The sequence below is a fragment of the Pseudophryne corroboree genome, chromosome 3 (assembly GCF_028390025.1).
Source record: "Pseudophryne corroboree isolate aPseCor3 chromosome 3, aPseCor3.hap2, whole genome shotgun sequence".
NCBI lineage: Eukaryota > Metazoa > Chordata > Amphibia > Anura > Myobatrachidae > Pseudophryne > Pseudophryne corroboree.
This window is the reverse complement of record NC_086446.1, coordinates 112,671,063-112,683,562: the sequence shown is the minus strand read 5'-3', so window position 1 is coordinate 112,683,562 and position 12,500 is coordinate 112,671,063. Positions and strand designations below refer to the sequence as shown.

Below are 12,500 nucleotides of genomic sequence, written 5' to 3'. Positions count from 1 at the left end.
ATCAGATGAGCTTGGGCGTATCCAATGTGGTGTGGCTGTAGATGAACTTCGTGGTTTCTATTAGAACTTTTCTACTTCTAACTACTGGTTCATAAATGAATACGTTTTAAAATGGAATGCATCAACAGAACGGTGTTGGCAGTATAAAATTATCTACAGCACCTTGTATTCCCAGGTGGTCTCCCATCCAAGTACTAACCAGGCCCAACACCGCTTAGCTTCCAAGATCAGATGAGATTGGGCATATCCAGTGTGGTGTGGCTGTAGATGAGCTTTGTGGTTTCTGTTAGAACTTTTCTACTTCTAACTACTGGTTCATAAATGAATACGTTTGAAAATGGAATGCATCAACAGAACGGTGTTGGCAGTATAAAAATATCTACAGCACTTTGTATTCCCAGGTGGTCTCCCATCCAAGTACTAACCAGGCCCAACACTGCTTAGCTTCCAAGATCAGATGAGATTGGGCGTATCCAGTGTGGTGTGGCTGTAGATGAGCTTTGTGGTTTCTGTTAGAACTTTTATACTTCTAACTACTGGTTCATAAATGAATACGTTTGAAAATGGAATGCATCAACAGAACGGTGTTGGCAGTATAAAAATATCTACAGTACCTTGTATTCCCAGGTGGTCTCCCATCCAAGTACTAACCAGGCCCAACACTGCTTAGCTTCCAAGATCAGATGAGATTGGGCGTATCCAGTGTGGTGCTGCTGTAGATGAACTTTCTGGTTTCTGTTAGAACTTTTCTACTTCTAACTACTGGTTCATAAATGAATACATTTTAAAATGGAATGCATCAACAGAACGGTGTTGGCAGTATAAAATTATCTACAGCACCTTGTATTCCCAGGTGGTCTCCCATCCAAGTACTAACCAGGCCCAACACTGCTTAGCTTCCAAGATCAGATGAGATTGGGCATATCCAGTGTGGTGTGGCTGTAGAAGAGCTTTATGGTTTCTGTTAGTACTTTTCTACTTCTAACTACTGGTTCATAAATGAATAAGTTTGAAAATGGAATGCATCAACAGAACGGTGTTGGTAGTATAAAAATATCTACAGCACCTTGTATTCCCAGGTGGTCTCCCAACCAAGTACTAACCAGGCCCAACACTGCTTAGCTTCCAAGATCAGATGAGATTGGGCGTATCCAGTGTGGTGTGGCTGTAGATGAGCTTTGTGGTTTCTGTTAGAACTTTTCTACTTCTAACTACTGGTTCATAAATGAATACGTTTGAAAATGGAATGCATCAACAGAACGGTGTTGGCAGTATAAAAATATCTACAGCACCTTGTATTCCCAGGTGGTCTCCCATCCAATTACTAACCAAGCCCAACACTGCTTAGCTTCCAAGATCAGGTGAGATTGGGCGTATCCAGTGTGGTGCTGCTGTAGATGAACTTTCTGGTTTCTGTTAGAACTTTTCTACTTCTAACTACTGGTTCATAAATGAATACATTTTAAAATGGAATGCATCAACAGAACGGTGTTGGCAGTATAAAATTATCTACAGCACCTTGTATTCCCAGGTGGTCTCCCATCCAAGTACTAACCAGGCCTAACACTGCTTAGCTTCCAAGATCAGATGAGATTGGGCATATCCAGTGTGGTGTGGCTGTAGAAGAGCTTTATGGTTTCTGTTAGTACTTTTCTACTTCTAACTACTGGTTCATAAATGAATGCATTTGAAAATGGAATGCATCAACAGAACGGTGTTGGCAGTATAAAAATATCTTCAGCACCTTGTATTCCCAGGTGGTCTCCCATTCAAGTACTAACCAGGCCCAACACTGCTTAGCTTCCAAGATCAGATGAGATTGGGCGTATCCAGTGTGGTGTGGCTGTAGATGAGCTTTGTGGTTTCTGTTAGAACTTTTCTACTTCTAACTACTGGTTCATAAATGAATACGTTTGAAAATGGAATGCATCAACAGAACGGTGTTGGCAGTATAAAAATATCTACAGCACCTTGTATTCCCAGGTGGTCTCCCATCCAAGTACTAAACAGGCCCAACACTGCTTAGCTTCCAAGATCAGATGAGATTGGGCGTATCCAGTATGGTGTGGCTGTAGATGAGTTTTATGGTTTCTGTTAGAACTTTTCTACTTCTAACTACTGGTTCATAAATAAATACGTTTGAAAATGGAATGCATCAACAGAACGGTGTTGGCAGTATAAAAATATCTACAGCACCTTGTATTCCTAGGTGGTCTCCCATCCAAGTACTAACCAGGCCCAACACTGCTTAGCTTCCAAGATCAGATGAGCTTGGGCGTATCCAATGTGGTGTGGCTGTAGATGAACTTTGTGGTTTCTGTTAGAACTTTTCTACTTCTAACTACTGGTTCATAAATGAATACGTTTTAAAATGGAATGCATCAACAGAACGGTGTTGGCAGTATAAAATTATCTACAGCACCTTGTATTCCCAGGTGGACTCCCATCCAAGTACTAACCAGGCCCAACACTGCTTAGCTTCCAAGATCAGATGAGATTGGGCGTATCCAGTCTGGTGTGGCTGTAGATGAGCTTTGTGGTTTCTGTTAGAACTTTTCTACTTCTAACTACTGGTTCATAAATGAATACGTTTGAAAATGGAATGCATCAACAGAACGGTGTTGGCAGTATAAAAATATCTACAGCACCTTGTATTCCCAGGTGGTCTCCCATCCAAGTACTAACCAGGCCCAACACTGCTTAGCTTCCAAGATCAGATGAGATTGGGCGTATCCAATGTGGTGTGGCTGTAGATGAACTTTGTGGTTTCTGTTAGAACTTTTCTACTTCTAACTACTGGTTCATAAATGAATACGTTTTAAAATGGAATGCATCAACAGAACGGTGTTGGCAGTATAAAATTATCTACAGCACCTTGTATTTCCAGGTGGACTCCCATCCAAGTACTAACCAGGCCCAACACTGCTTAGCTTCCAAGATCAGATGAGATTGGGCGTATCCAGTGTGGTGTGGCTGTAGATATGCTTTATGGTTTCTGTTAGAACTTTTCTACTTCTAACTACTGGTTCATAAATGAATACGTTTGAAAATGGAATGCATCAACAGAACGGTGTTGGCAGTATAAAAATATCTACAGCACCTTGTATTCCCAGGTGGTCTCCCATCCAAGTACTAACCAGGCCCAACACTGCTTAGCTTCCAAGATCAGATGAGATTGGGCATATCCAGTGTGGTGTGGCTGTAGAAGAGCTTTATGGTTTCTGTTAGTACTTTTCTACTTCTAACTACTGGTTCATAAATGAATAAGTTTGAAAATGGAATGCATCAACAGAACGGTGTTGGTAGTATAAAAATATCTACAGCACCTTGTATTCCCAGGTGGTCTCCCAACCAAGTACTAACCAGGCCCAACACTGCTTAGCTTCCAAGATCAGATGAGATTGGGCGTATCCAGTGTGGTGTGGCTGTAGATGAGCTTTGTGGTTTCTGTTAGAACTTTTCTACTTCTAACTACTGGTTCATAAATGAATACGTTTGAAAATGGAATGCATCAACAGAACGGTGTTGGCAGTATAAAAATATCTACAGCACCTTGTATTCCCAGGTGGTCTCCCATCCAATTACTAACCAAGCCCAACACTGCTTAGCTTCCAAGATCAGGTGAGATTGGGCGTATCCAGTGTGGTGTGGCTGTAAATGAGCTTTGTGGTTTCTGTTAGAACTTTTCTACTTCTAACTACTGGTTCATAAATGAATACGTTTGAAAATGGAATGCATCAACAGAACGGTGTTGGCAGTATAAAAATATCTACAACACCTTGTATTCCCAGGTGGTCTCCCATCCAAGTACTAACCAGGCCCAACACTGCTTAGCGTAAAAGATCAGATGAGATTGGGCGTATCCAATGTGTTGTGGCTGTAGATGAGCTTTGTGGTTTCTGTTAGAACTTTTCTACTTCTAACTACTGGTTCATAAATGAATACGTTTGAAAATGGAATGCATCAACAGAACGGTGTTGGCAGTATAAAATTATCTACAGCACCTTGTATTCCCAGGTGGACTCCTATCCAAGTACTAACCAGGCCCAACACTGCTTAGCTTCCAAGATCAGATGAGATTGGGCATATCCAGTGTGGTGTGGCTGTAGAAGAGCTTTATGGTTTCTGTTAGTACTTTTCTACTTCTAACTACTGGTTCATAAATGAATACGTTTTAAAATGGAATGCATCAACAGAACGGTGTTGGCAGTATAAAATTATCTACAGCACCTTGTATTCCCAGGTGGTCTCCCATCCAAGTACTAACCAGGCCCAACACTGCTTAGCTTCCAAGATCAGATGAGATTGGGCATATCCAGTGTGGTGCTGCTGTAGAAGAGCTTTATGGTTTCTGTTAGTACTTTTCTACTTCTAACTACTGGTTCATAAATGAATACGTTTGAAAATGGAATGCATCAACAGAACGGTGTTGGTAGTATAAAAACATCTACAGCACCTTGTATTCCCAGATGGTCTCCCATCCAAGTACTAACCAGGCCCAACACCGCTTAGCTTCCAAGATCAGATGAGATTGGGCGTATCCAGTGTGGTGTGGCTGTAGATGAGCTTTGTGGTTTCTGTTAGAACTTTTCTACTTCTAACTACTGGTTCATAAATGAATACGTTTGAAAATGGAATGCATCAACAGAACGGTGTTGGCAGTATAAAAATATCTACAGCACTTTGTATTCCCAGGTGGTCTCCCATCCAAGTACTAACCAGGCCCAACACTGCTTAGCTTCCAAGATCAGATGAGATTGGGCGTATCCAGTGTGGTGTGGCTGTAGATGAGCTTTGTGGTTTCTGTTAGAACTTTTATACTTCTAACTACTGGTTCATAAATGAATACGTTTGAAAATGGAATGCATCAACAGAACGGTGTTGGCAGTATAAAAATATCTACAGCACCTTGTATTCCCAGGTGGTCTCCCATCCAAGTACTAACCAGGCCCAACACTGCTTAGCTTCCAAGATCAGATGAGATTGGGCGTATCCAGTGTGGTGCTGCTGTAGATGAACTTTCTGGTTTCTGTTAGAACTTTTCTACTTCTAACTACTGGTTCATAAATGAATACATTTTAAAATGGAATGCATCAACAGAACGGTGTTGGCAGTATAAAATTATCTACAGCACCTTGTATTCCCAGGTGGTCTCCCATCCAAGTACTAACCAGGCCCAACACTGCTTAGCTTCCAAGATCAGATGAGATTGGGCATATCCAGTGTGGTGTGGCTGTAGAAGAGCTTTATGGTTTCTGTTAGTACTTTTCTACTTCTAACTACTGGTTCATAAATGAATAAGTTTGAAAATGGAATGCATCAACAGAACGGTGTTGGTAGTATAAAAATATCTACAGCACCTTGTATTCCCAGGTGGTCTCCCAACCAAGTACTAACCAGGCCCAACACTGCTTAGCTTCCAAGATCAGATGAGATTGGGCGTATCCAGTGTGGTGTGGCTGTAGATGAGCTTTGTGGTTTCTGTTAGAACTTTTCTACTTCTAACTACTGGTTCATAAATGAATACGTTTGAAAATGGAATGCATCAACAGAACGGTGTTGGCAGTATAAAAATATCTACAGCACCTTGTATTCCCAGGTGGTCTCCCATCCAATTACTAACCAAGCCCAACACTGCTTAGCTTCCAAGATCAGGTGAGATTGGGCGTATCCAGTGTGGTGCTGCTGTAGATGAACTTTCTGGTTTCTGTTAGAACTTTTCTACTTCTAACTACTGGTTCATAAATGAATACATTTTAAAATGGAATGCATCAACAGAACGGTGTTGGCAGTATAAAATTATCTACAGCACCTTGTATTCCCAGGTGGTCTCCCATCCAAGTACTAACCAGGCCTAACACTGCTTAGCTTCCAAGATCAGATGAGATTGGGCATATCCAGTGTGGTGTGGCTGTAGAAGAGCTTTATGGTTTCTGTTAGTACTTTTCTACTTCTAACTACTGGTTCATAAATGAATGCATTTGAAAATGGAATGCATCAACAGAACGGTGTTGGCAGTATAAAAATATCTTCAGCACCTTGTATTCCCAGGTGGTCTCCCATTCAAGTACTAACCAGGCCCAACACTGCTTAGCTTCCAAGATCAGATGAGATTGGGCGTATCCAGTGTGGTGTGGCTGTAGATGAGCTTTGTGGTTTCTGTTAGAACTTTTCTACTTCTAACTACTGGTTCATAAATGAATACGTTTGAAAATGGAATGCATCAACAGAACGGTGTTGGCAGTATAAAAATATCTACAGCACCTTGTATTCCCAGGTGGTCTCCCATCCAAGTACTAAACAGGCCCAACACTGCTTAGCTTCCAAGATCAGATGAGATTGGGCGTATCCAGTATGGTGTGGCTGTAGATGAGTTTTATGGTTTCTGTTAGAACTTTTCTACTTCTAACTACTGGTTCATAAATAAATACGTTTGAAAATGGAATGCATCAACAGAACGGTGTTGGCAGTATAAAAATATCTACAGCACCTTGTATTCCTAGGTGGTCTCCCATCCAAGTACTAACCAGGCCCAACACTGCTTAGCTTCCAAGATCAGATGAGCTTGGGCGTATCCAATGTGGTGTGGCTGTAGATGAACTTTGTGGTTTCTGTTAGAACTTTTCTACTTCTAACTACTGGTTCATAAATGAATACGTTTTAAAATGGAATGCATCAACAGAACGGTGTTGGCAGTATAAAATTATCTACAGCACCTTGTATTCCCAGGTGGACTCCCATCCAAGTACTAACCAGGCCCAACACTGCTTAGCTTCCAAGATCAGATGAGATTGGGCGTATCCAGTCTGGTGTGGCTGTAGATGAGCTTTGTGGTTTCTGTTAGAACTTTTCTACTTCTAACTACTGGTTCATAAATGAATACGTTTGAAAATGGAATGCATCAACAGAACGGTGTTGGCAGTATAAAAATATCTACAGCACCTTGTATTCCCAGGTGGTCTCCCATCCAAGTACTAACCAGGCCCAACACTGCTTAGCTTCCAAGATCAGATGAGATTGGGCGTATCCAGTGTGGTGTGGCTGTAGATGAGCTTTGTGTTTTCGGTTAGAACTTTTCTACTTCTAACTACTGGTTCATAAATGAATACGTTTGAAAATGGAATGCATCAACAGAACGGTGTTGGCAGTATAAAAATATCTACAGCACCTTGTAGTCCCAGGTGGTCTCCCATCCAAGTACTAACCAGGCCCAACACTGCTTAGCTTCCAAGATCAGATGAGATTGGGCGTATCCAGTGTGGAGTGGCTGTAGATGAGCTTTGTGGTTTCTGTTTGAACTTTTCTACTTCTAACTACTGGTTCATAAATGAATACGTTTGAAAATGGAATGCATCAACAGAACGGTGTTGGCAGTATAAAAATATCTACAGCACTTTGTATTCCCAGGTGGTCTCCCATCCAAGTACTAACCAGGCCCAACACTGCTTAGCTTCCAAGATCAGATGAGATTGGGCGTATCCAGTGTGGTGTGGCTGTAGATGAGTTTTGTGGTTTCTGTTAGAACTTTTCTACTTCTAACTACTGGTTCATAAATGAATAAGTTTGTAAATGGAATGCATCAACAGAACGGTGTTGGCAGTATAAAAATATCTACAGCACCTTGTATTCCCAGGTGGTCTCCCATCCAAGTACTAACCAGGCCCAACACTGCTTAGCTTTCAAGATCAGATGAGATTGGGCGTATCCAGTTCAGTGTGGCTGTAGATGAGCTTTGTGGTTTCTGTTAGAACTTTTCTACTTCTAACTACTGGTTCATAAATGAATACGTTTGAAAATGGAATGCATCAACAGAACGGTGTTGGCAGTATAAAAATATCTACAGCACCTTGTATTCCCAGGTGGTCTCCCATCCAAGTACTAACCAGGCCCAACACTGCTTAGCTTCCAAGATCAGATGAGATTGGGCGTATCCAGTGTGGTGTGACTGTAGATGAGCTTTGTCGTTTCTGTTAGAACTTTTCTACTTCTGACTACTGGTTCATAAATGAATACGTTTGAAAATGGAATGCATCAACAGAACGGTGTTGGCAGTATAAAAATATCTACAGCACCTTGTATTCCCAGGTGGTCTCCCATCCAAATACTAACCAGGCCCAACACTGTTTAGCTTCCAAGATCAGATGAGATTGGGCGTATCCAGTCTGGTGTGGCTGTAGATGAGCGTTGTGTTTTCTGTTAGAACTTTTCTACTTCTAACTACTGGTTCATAAATGAATACGTTTTAAAATTGAATGCATCAACAGAACGGTGTTGGCAGTATAAAATTATCTACACCACCTTGTATTCCCAGGTGGTCTCCCATCCAAGTACTAACCAGGCCCAACACTGCTTAGCTTCCAAGATCAGATGAGATTGGGCGTATCCAGTGTGGTGTGGCTATAGATGAGCTTTGTGGTTTCTTTTAGAACTTTTCTACTTCTAACTACTGGTTCACAAATGAATACATTTTAAAATGGAATGCATCAACAGAACGGTGTTGGCAGTATAAAAATATCAACAGCACCTTGTATTCCCAGGTGGTCTCCCATCCAAGTACTAACCAGGCCCAACACTGCTTAGCTTCCAAGATCAGATGAGATTGGGCGTATCCAGTATGGTGTGGCTGTAGATGAATGTTGTGGTTTCTGTTAGAACTTTTCTACTTCTAACTACTGGTTCATAAATGAATACGTTTGAAAATGGAATGCATCAACAGAACGGTGTTGGCAGTATAAAATTATCTACAGCACCTTGTATTCCCAGGTGGTCTCCGATCCAAGTACTAACCAGGCCCAACACTGCTTAGCTTCCAAGATCAGATGAGATTGGGCGTATCCAGTGTGGTGTGGCTGTAGATGAGCTTTGTGGTTTCTGTTAGAACTTTTATACTTCTAACTACTGGTTCATAAATGAATACGTTTGAAAATGGAATGCATCAACAGAACGGTGTTGGTAGTATAAAAATATCTACAGCACCTTGTATTCCCAGGTGGTCTCCCATCCAAGTACTAACCAGGACCAACACTGCTTAGCTTCCAAGATCAGATGAGATTGGGCGTATCCAGTGTGGTGTGGCTGTAGATGAGCTTTATGGTTTCTGTTAGAACTTTTCTACTTCTAACTACTGGTTCATAAATGAATACATTTGAAAATGGAATGCATCAACAGAACGGTGTTGGTAGTATAAAAATATCTACAGCACCTTGTATTCCCAGGTGGTCTCCCATCCAAGTACTAACCAGGCCCAACACTGCTTAGCTTCCTAGATCAGATGAGATTGGGCGTATCCAGTGTGGTGTGGCTGTAGATGACCTTTGTGGTTTCTGTTAGAACTTTTCTACTTCTAACTACTGGTTCATAAATGAATACGTTTCAAAATGGAATGCATCAACAGAACGGTGTTGGCAGTATAAAAATATCTACAGCACCTTGTATTCCCAGGTGGTCTCCCATCCAAGTACTAACCAGGCCCAACACTGCTTAGCTTCCAAGATCAGATGAGATTGGGCATATCCAGTGTGGTGTGGCTGTAGATGAGCTTTGTGGTTTCTGTTAGAACTTTTCTACTTCTAACTACTGGTTCATAAATGAATACGTTTGAAAATGGAATGCATCAACAGAACGGTGTTGGCAGTATAAAAATATCTACAACACCTTGTATTCCCAGGTGGTCTCCCATCCAAGTACTAACCAGGCCCAACACTGCTTAGCTTCCAAGATCAGATGAGATTGGGCGTATCCAGTGTGGTGTGGCTGTAGATGAGCTTTGTGTTTTCGGTTAGAACTTTTCTACTTCTAACTACTGGTTCATAAATGAATACGTTTGAAAATGGAATGCATCAACAGAACGGTGTTGGCAGTATAAAAATATCTACAGCACCTTGTAGTCCCAGGTGGTCTCCCATCCAAGTACTAACCAGGCCCAACACTGCTTAGCTTCCAAGATCAGATGAGATTGGGCGTATCCAGTGTGGAGTGGCTGTAGATGAGCTTTGTGGTTTCTGTTTGAACTTTTCTACTTCTAACTACTGGTTCATAAATGAATACGTTTGAAAATGGAATGCATCAACAGAACGGTGTTGGCAGTATAAAAATATCTACAGCACTTTGTATTCCCAGGTGGTCTCCCATCCAAGTACTAACCAGGCCCAACACTGCTTAGCTTCCAAGATCAGATGAGATTGGGCGTATCCAGTGTGGTGTGGCTGTAGATGAGTTTTGTGGTTTCTGTTAGAACTTTTCTACTTCTAACTACTGGTTCATAAATGAATAAGTTTGTAAATGGAATGCATCAACAGAACGGTGTTGGCAGTATAAAAATATCTACAGCACCTTGTATTCCCAGGTGGTCTCCCATCCAAGTACTAACCAGGCCCAACACTGCTTAGCTTTCAAGATCAGATGAGATTGGGCGTATCCAGTTCAGTGTGGCTGTAGATGAGCTTTGTGGTTTCTGTTAGAACTTTTCTACTTCTAACTACTGGTTCATAAATGAATACGTTTGAAAATGGAATGCATCAACAGAACGGTGTTGGCAGTATAAAAATATCTACAGCACCTTGTATTCCCAGGTGGTCTCCCATCCAAGTACTAACCAGGCCCAACACTGCTTAGCTTCCAAGATCAGATGAGATTGGGCGTATCCAGTGTGGTGTGACTGTAGATGAGCTTTGTCGTTTCTGTTAGAACTTTTCTACTTCTGACTACTGGTTCATAAATGAATACGTTTGAAAATGGAATGCATCAACAGAACGGTGTTGGCAGTATAAAAATATCTACAGCACCTTGTATTCCCAGGTGGTCTCCCATCCAAATACTAACCAGGCCCAACACTGTTTAGCTTCCAAGATCAGATGAGATTGGGCGTATCCAGTCTGGTGTGGCTGTAGATGAGCGTTGTGTTTTCTGTTAGAACTTTTCTACTTCTAACTACTGGTTCATAAATGAATACGTTTTAAAATTGAATGCATCAACAGAACGGTGTTGGCAGTATAAAATTATCTACACCACCTTGTATTCCCAGGTGGTCTCCCATCCAAGTACTAACCAGGCCCAACACTGCTTAGCTTCCAAGATCAGATGAGATTGGGCGTATCCAGTGTGGTGTGGCTATAGATGAGCTTTGTGGTTTCTTTTAGAACTTTTCTACTTCTAACTACTGGTTCACAAATGAATACATTTTAAAATGGAATGCATCAACAGAACGGTGTTGGCAGTATAAAAATATCAACAGCACCTTGTATTCCCAGGTGGTCTCCCATCCAAGTACTAACCAGGCCCAACACTGCTTAGCTTCCAAGATCAGATGAGATTGGGCGTATCCAGTATGGTGTGGCTGTAGATGAATGTTGTGGTTTCTGTTAGAACTTTTCTACTTCTAACTACTGGTTCATAAATGAATACGTTTGAAAATGGAATGCATCAACAGAACGGTGTTGGCAGTATAAAATTATCTACAGCACCTTGTATTCCCAGGTGGTCTCCGATCCAAGTACTAACCAGGCCCAACACTGCTTAGCTTCCAAGATCAGATGAGATTGGGCGTATCCAGTGTGGTGTGGCTGTAGATGAGCTTTGTGGTTTCTGTTAGAACTTTTATACTTCTAACTACTGGTTCATAAATGAATACGTTTGAAAATGGAATGCATCAACAGAACGGTGTTGGTAGTATAAAAATATCTACAGCACCTTGTATTCCCAGGTGGTCTCCCATCCAAGTACTAACCAGGACCAACACTGCTTAGCTTCCAAGATCAGATGAGATTGGGCGTATCCAGTGTGGTGTGGCTGTAGATGAGCTTTATGGTTTCTGTTAGAACTTTTCTACTTCTAACTACTGGTTCATAAATGAATACATTTGAAAATGGAATGCATCAACAGAACGGTGTTGGTAGTATAAAAATATCTACAGCACCTTGTATTCCCAGGTGGTCTCCCATCCAAGTACTAACCAGGCCCAACACTGCTTAGCTTCCTAGATCAGATGAGATTGGGCGTATCCAGTGTGGTGTGGCTGTAGATGACCTTTGTGGTTTCTGTTAGAACTTTTCTACTTCTAACTACTGGTTCATAAATGAATACGTTTCAAAATGGAATGCATCAACAGAACGGTGTTGGCAGTATAAAAATATCTACAGCACCTTGTATTCCCAGGTGGTCTCCCATCCAAGTACTAACCAGGCCCAACACTGCTTAGCTTCCAAGATCAGATGAGATTGGGCATATCCAGTGTGGTGTGGCTGTAGATGAGCTTTGTGGTTTCTGTTAGAACTTTTCTACTTCTAACTACTGGTTCATAAATGAATACGTTTGAAAATGGAATGCATCAACAGAACGGTGTTGGCAGTATAAAAATATCTACAACACCTTGCATTCCCAGGTGGTCTCCCATCCAAGTACTAACCAGGCCCACCACTGCTTAGCTTCCAAGATCAGATGAGATTGGGCGTATCCAGTGTGGTGTGGCTCTAGATGAGCTTTGTGGTTTCTGTTAGAACTTT

General features: G+C 41.6%; 45 non-coding genes and 11 pseudogenes across 45 annotated transcripts in view; all 56 read right to left on the bottom strand.

Moving 5' to 3' along the window:
• Nucleotides 1-43, bottom strand: part of LOC134884749 (5S ribosomal RNA) — a 119-nt gene extending 76 nt beyond the window's left edge. Inside the window, exon 1 of the ribosomal RNA XR_010168886.1 lies at nt 1-43. This exon is cut by the window's left edge and continues 76 nt beyond it. This is a non-coding gene — a ribosomal RNA (5S ribosomal RNA).
• A 107-nt stretch (nt 44-150) lies between these two features.
• Nucleotides 151-269, bottom strand: LOC135062331 (5S ribosomal RNA). The gene has a single exon (XR_010248683.1). It is a non-coding gene; the product is annotated as a 5S ribosomal RNA (ribosomal RNA).
• Nucleotides 270-376: 107 nt separating this feature from the next.
• Nucleotides 377-495, bottom strand: LOC135065000 (5S ribosomal RNA). The gene has a single exon (XR_010251293.1). It is a non-coding gene; the product is annotated as a 5S ribosomal RNA (ribosomal RNA).
• Nucleotides 496-602: 107 nt separating this feature from the next.
• On the bottom strand, nt 603-721 carry LOC134885100 (5S ribosomal RNA). The gene has a single exon (XR_010169224.1). It is a non-coding gene; the product is annotated as a 5S ribosomal RNA (ribosomal RNA).
• A 107-nt stretch (nt 722-828) lies between these two features.
• LOC135064393 (5S ribosomal RNA) lies at nt 829-947 on the bottom strand. The gene has a single exon (XR_010250701.1). It is a non-coding gene; the product is annotated as a 5S ribosomal RNA (ribosomal RNA).
• A 107-nt stretch (nt 948-1,054) lies between these two features.
• On the bottom strand, nt 1,055-1,173 carry LOC134901897 (5S ribosomal RNA). The gene has a single exon (XR_010175372.1). It is a non-coding gene; the product is annotated as a 5S ribosomal RNA (ribosomal RNA).
• A 107-nt stretch (nt 1,174-1,280) lies between these two features.
• On the bottom strand, nt 1,281-1,399 carry LOC134893688 (5S ribosomal RNA; annotated as a pseudogene).
• Nucleotides 1,400-1,506: 107 nt separating this feature from the next.
• On the bottom strand, nt 1,507-1,625 carry LOC134886352 (5S ribosomal RNA). Its single transcript, XR_010170437.1, has one exon. It is a non-coding gene; the product is annotated as a 5S ribosomal RNA (ribosomal RNA).
• A 107-nt stretch (nt 1,626-1,732) lies between these two features.
• LOC135068697 (5S ribosomal RNA) lies at nt 1,733-1,851 on the bottom strand. The gene has a single exon (XR_010254890.1). It is a non-coding gene; the product is annotated as a 5S ribosomal RNA (ribosomal RNA).
• Nucleotides 1,852-1,958: 107 nt separating this feature from the next.
• Nucleotides 1,959-2,077, bottom strand: LOC135061294 (5S ribosomal RNA). The gene has a single exon (XR_010247680.1). It is a non-coding gene; the product is annotated as a 5S ribosomal RNA (ribosomal RNA).
• Nucleotides 2,078-2,184: 107 nt separating this feature from the next.
• LOC134886198 (5S ribosomal RNA) lies at nt 2,185-2,303 on the bottom strand. Its single transcript, XR_010170289.1, has one exon. It is a non-coding gene; the product is annotated as a 5S ribosomal RNA (ribosomal RNA).
• A 107-nt stretch (nt 2,304-2,410) lies between these two features.
• Nucleotides 2,411-2,529, bottom strand: LOC135070603 (5S ribosomal RNA). Its single transcript, XR_010256761.1, has one exon. It is a non-coding gene; the product is annotated as a 5S ribosomal RNA (ribosomal RNA).
• A 107-nt stretch (nt 2,530-2,636) lies between these two features.
• On the bottom strand, nt 2,637-2,755 carry LOC134902215 (5S ribosomal RNA). Its single transcript, XR_010175685.1, has one exon. It is a non-coding gene; the product is annotated as a 5S ribosomal RNA (ribosomal RNA).
• A 107-nt stretch (nt 2,756-2,862) lies between these two features.
• Nucleotides 2,863-2,981, bottom strand: LOC135068901 (5S ribosomal RNA). Its single transcript, XR_010255092.1, has one exon. It is a non-coding gene; the product is annotated as a 5S ribosomal RNA (ribosomal RNA).
• A 107-nt stretch (nt 2,982-3,088) lies between these two features.
• On the bottom strand, nt 3,089-3,207 carry LOC135064392 (5S ribosomal RNA). The gene has a single exon (XR_010250700.1). It is a non-coding gene; the product is annotated as a 5S ribosomal RNA (ribosomal RNA).
• Nucleotides 3,208-3,314: 107 nt separating this feature from the next.
• Nucleotides 3,315-3,433, bottom strand: LOC134901896 (5S ribosomal RNA). The gene has a single exon (XR_010175371.1). It is a non-coding gene; the product is annotated as a 5S ribosomal RNA (ribosomal RNA).
• Nucleotides 3,434-3,540: 107 nt separating this feature from the next.
• On the bottom strand, nt 3,541-3,659 carry LOC134890803 (5S ribosomal RNA; annotated as a pseudogene).
• A 107-nt stretch (nt 3,660-3,766) lies between these two features.
• LOC134896285 (5S ribosomal RNA) lies at nt 3,767-3,885 on the bottom strand (annotated as a pseudogene).
• Nucleotides 3,886-3,992: 107 nt separating this feature from the next.
• Nucleotides 3,993-4,111, bottom strand: LOC134889306 (5S ribosomal RNA; annotated as a pseudogene).
• A 107-nt stretch (nt 4,112-4,218) lies between these two features.
• Nucleotides 4,219-4,337, bottom strand: LOC134887657 (5S ribosomal RNA; annotated as a pseudogene).
• Nucleotides 4,338-4,444: 107 nt separating this feature from the next.
• Nucleotides 4,445-4,563, bottom strand: LOC135061798 (5S ribosomal RNA). The gene has a single exon (XR_010248168.1). It is a non-coding gene; the product is annotated as a 5S ribosomal RNA (ribosomal RNA).
• Nucleotides 4,564-4,670: 107 nt separating this feature from the next.
• Nucleotides 4,671-4,789, bottom strand: LOC135064998 (5S ribosomal RNA). The gene has a single exon (XR_010251292.1). It is a non-coding gene; the product is annotated as a 5S ribosomal RNA (ribosomal RNA).
• Nucleotides 4,790-4,896: 107 nt separating this feature from the next.
• LOC135066681 (5S ribosomal RNA) lies at nt 4,897-5,015 on the bottom strand. The gene has a single exon (XR_010252921.1). It is a non-coding gene; the product is annotated as a 5S ribosomal RNA (ribosomal RNA).
• A 107-nt stretch (nt 5,016-5,122) lies between these two features.
• Nucleotides 5,123-5,241, bottom strand: LOC135064391 (5S ribosomal RNA). Its single transcript, XR_010250699.1, has one exon. It is a non-coding gene; the product is annotated as a 5S ribosomal RNA (ribosomal RNA).
• A 107-nt stretch (nt 5,242-5,348) lies between these two features.
• LOC134901895 (5S ribosomal RNA) lies at nt 5,349-5,467 on the bottom strand. The gene has a single exon (XR_010175370.1). It is a non-coding gene; the product is annotated as a 5S ribosomal RNA (ribosomal RNA).
• A 107-nt stretch (nt 5,468-5,574) lies between these two features.
• LOC134893687 (5S ribosomal RNA) lies at nt 5,575-5,693 on the bottom strand (annotated as a pseudogene).
• Nucleotides 5,694-5,800: 107 nt separating this feature from the next.
• Nucleotides 5,801-5,919, bottom strand: LOC134886351 (5S ribosomal RNA). The gene has a single exon (XR_010170436.1). It is a non-coding gene; the product is annotated as a 5S ribosomal RNA (ribosomal RNA).
• A 107-nt stretch (nt 5,920-6,026) lies between these two features.
• Nucleotides 6,027-6,145, bottom strand: LOC135068696 (5S ribosomal RNA). The gene has a single exon (XR_010254889.1). It is a non-coding gene; the product is annotated as a 5S ribosomal RNA (ribosomal RNA).
• Nucleotides 6,146-6,252: 107 nt separating this feature from the next.
• Nucleotides 6,253-6,371, bottom strand: LOC135061293 (5S ribosomal RNA). The gene has a single exon (XR_010247679.1). It is a non-coding gene; the product is annotated as a 5S ribosomal RNA (ribosomal RNA).
• Nucleotides 6,372-6,478: 107 nt separating this feature from the next.
• LOC134886196 (5S ribosomal RNA) lies at nt 6,479-6,597 on the bottom strand. The gene has a single exon (XR_010170287.1). It is a non-coding gene; the product is annotated as a 5S ribosomal RNA (ribosomal RNA).
• A 107-nt stretch (nt 6,598-6,704) lies between these two features.
• Nucleotides 6,705-6,823, bottom strand: LOC135070601 (5S ribosomal RNA). The gene has a single exon (XR_010256759.1). It is a non-coding gene; the product is annotated as a 5S ribosomal RNA (ribosomal RNA).
• Nucleotides 6,824-6,930: 107 nt separating this feature from the next.
• LOC135064792 (5S ribosomal RNA) lies at nt 6,931-7,049 on the bottom strand. The gene has a single exon (XR_010251093.1). It is a non-coding gene; the product is annotated as a 5S ribosomal RNA (ribosomal RNA).
• A 107-nt stretch (nt 7,050-7,156) lies between these two features.
• On the bottom strand, nt 7,157-7,275 carry LOC134885653 (5S ribosomal RNA). The gene has a single exon (XR_010169763.1). It is a non-coding gene; the product is annotated as a 5S ribosomal RNA (ribosomal RNA).
• A 107-nt stretch (nt 7,276-7,382) lies between these two features.
• Nucleotides 7,383-7,501, bottom strand: LOC135064997 (5S ribosomal RNA). Its single transcript, XR_010251291.1, has one exon. It is a non-coding gene; the product is annotated as a 5S ribosomal RNA (ribosomal RNA).
• Nucleotides 7,502-7,608: 107 nt separating this feature from the next.
• Nucleotides 7,609-7,727, bottom strand: LOC134888524 (5S ribosomal RNA; annotated as a pseudogene).
• A 107-nt stretch (nt 7,728-7,834) lies between these two features.
• LOC134901463 (5S ribosomal RNA) lies at nt 7,835-7,953 on the bottom strand. Its single transcript, XR_010174954.1, has one exon. It is a non-coding gene; the product is annotated as a 5S ribosomal RNA (ribosomal RNA).
• A 107-nt stretch (nt 7,954-8,060) lies between these two features.
• On the bottom strand, nt 8,061-8,179 carry LOC134887904 (5S ribosomal RNA; annotated as a pseudogene).
• Nucleotides 8,180-8,286: 107 nt separating this feature from the next.
• On the bottom strand, nt 8,287-8,405 carry LOC135069213 (5S ribosomal RNA). The gene has a single exon (XR_010255401.1). It is a non-coding gene; the product is annotated as a 5S ribosomal RNA (ribosomal RNA).
• Nucleotides 8,406-8,512: 107 nt separating this feature from the next.
• Nucleotides 8,513-8,631, bottom strand: LOC135066574 (5S ribosomal RNA). The gene has a single exon (XR_010252818.1). It is a non-coding gene; the product is annotated as a 5S ribosomal RNA (ribosomal RNA).
• Nucleotides 8,632-8,738: 107 nt separating this feature from the next.
• Nucleotides 8,739-8,857, bottom strand: LOC135069924 (5S ribosomal RNA). The gene has a single exon (XR_010256103.1). It is a non-coding gene; the product is annotated as a 5S ribosomal RNA (ribosomal RNA).
• A 107-nt stretch (nt 8,858-8,964) lies between these two features.
• LOC135063113 (5S ribosomal RNA) lies at nt 8,965-9,083 on the bottom strand. The gene has a single exon (XR_010249451.1). It is a non-coding gene; the product is annotated as a 5S ribosomal RNA (ribosomal RNA).
• Nucleotides 9,084-9,190: 107 nt separating this feature from the next.
• Nucleotides 9,191-9,309, bottom strand: LOC135065436 (5S ribosomal RNA). Its single transcript, XR_010251719.1, has one exon. It is a non-coding gene; the product is annotated as a 5S ribosomal RNA (ribosomal RNA).
• Nucleotides 9,310-9,416: 107 nt separating this feature from the next.
• LOC135058979 (5S ribosomal RNA) lies at nt 9,417-9,535 on the bottom strand. Its single transcript, XR_010245400.1, has one exon. It is a non-coding gene; the product is annotated as a 5S ribosomal RNA (ribosomal RNA).
• A 107-nt stretch (nt 9,536-9,642) lies between these two features.
• On the bottom strand, nt 9,643-9,761 carry LOC135059207 (5S ribosomal RNA). The gene has a single exon (XR_010245619.1). It is a non-coding gene; the product is annotated as a 5S ribosomal RNA (ribosomal RNA).
• Nucleotides 9,762-9,868: 107 nt separating this feature from the next.
• On the bottom strand, nt 9,869-9,987 carry LOC134885652 (5S ribosomal RNA). The gene has a single exon (XR_010169762.1). It is a non-coding gene; the product is annotated as a 5S ribosomal RNA (ribosomal RNA).
• Nucleotides 9,988-10,094: 107 nt separating this feature from the next.
• Nucleotides 10,095-10,213, bottom strand: LOC135064996 (5S ribosomal RNA). The gene has a single exon (XR_010251290.1). It is a non-coding gene; the product is annotated as a 5S ribosomal RNA (ribosomal RNA).
• Nucleotides 10,214-10,320: 107 nt separating this feature from the next.
• On the bottom strand, nt 10,321-10,439 carry LOC134888523 (5S ribosomal RNA; annotated as a pseudogene).
• Nucleotides 10,440-10,546: 107 nt separating this feature from the next.
• LOC134901462 (5S ribosomal RNA) lies at nt 10,547-10,665 on the bottom strand. Its single transcript, XR_010174953.1, has one exon. It is a non-coding gene; the product is annotated as a 5S ribosomal RNA (ribosomal RNA).
• A 107-nt stretch (nt 10,666-10,772) lies between these two features.
• Nucleotides 10,773-10,891, bottom strand: LOC134887903 (5S ribosomal RNA; annotated as a pseudogene).
• Nucleotides 10,892-10,998: 107 nt separating this feature from the next.
• LOC135069212 (5S ribosomal RNA) lies at nt 10,999-11,117 on the bottom strand. Its single transcript, XR_010255400.1, has one exon. It is a non-coding gene; the product is annotated as a 5S ribosomal RNA (ribosomal RNA).
• A 107-nt stretch (nt 11,118-11,224) lies between these two features.
• On the bottom strand, nt 11,225-11,343 carry LOC135066573 (5S ribosomal RNA). The gene has a single exon (XR_010252817.1). It is a non-coding gene; the product is annotated as a 5S ribosomal RNA (ribosomal RNA).
• Nucleotides 11,344-11,450: 107 nt separating this feature from the next.
• LOC135069923 (5S ribosomal RNA) lies at nt 11,451-11,569 on the bottom strand. The gene has a single exon (XR_010256102.1). It is a non-coding gene; the product is annotated as a 5S ribosomal RNA (ribosomal RNA).
• Nucleotides 11,570-11,676: 107 nt separating this feature from the next.
• LOC135063112 (5S ribosomal RNA) lies at nt 11,677-11,795 on the bottom strand. The gene has a single exon (XR_010249450.1). It is a non-coding gene; the product is annotated as a 5S ribosomal RNA (ribosomal RNA).
• A 107-nt stretch (nt 11,796-11,902) lies between these two features.
• On the bottom strand, nt 11,903-12,021 carry LOC135065435 (5S ribosomal RNA). Its single transcript, XR_010251718.1, has one exon. It is a non-coding gene; the product is annotated as a 5S ribosomal RNA (ribosomal RNA).
• Nucleotides 12,022-12,128: 107 nt separating this feature from the next.
• LOC135058978 (5S ribosomal RNA) lies at nt 12,129-12,247 on the bottom strand. Its single transcript, XR_010245399.1, has one exon. It is a non-coding gene; the product is annotated as a 5S ribosomal RNA (ribosomal RNA).
• Nucleotides 12,248-12,354: 107 nt separating this feature from the next.
• LOC134887875 (5S ribosomal RNA) lies at nt 12,355-12,473 on the bottom strand (annotated as a pseudogene).
• Between the last annotated feature and the right edge of the window lie 27 nt (nt 12,474-12,500).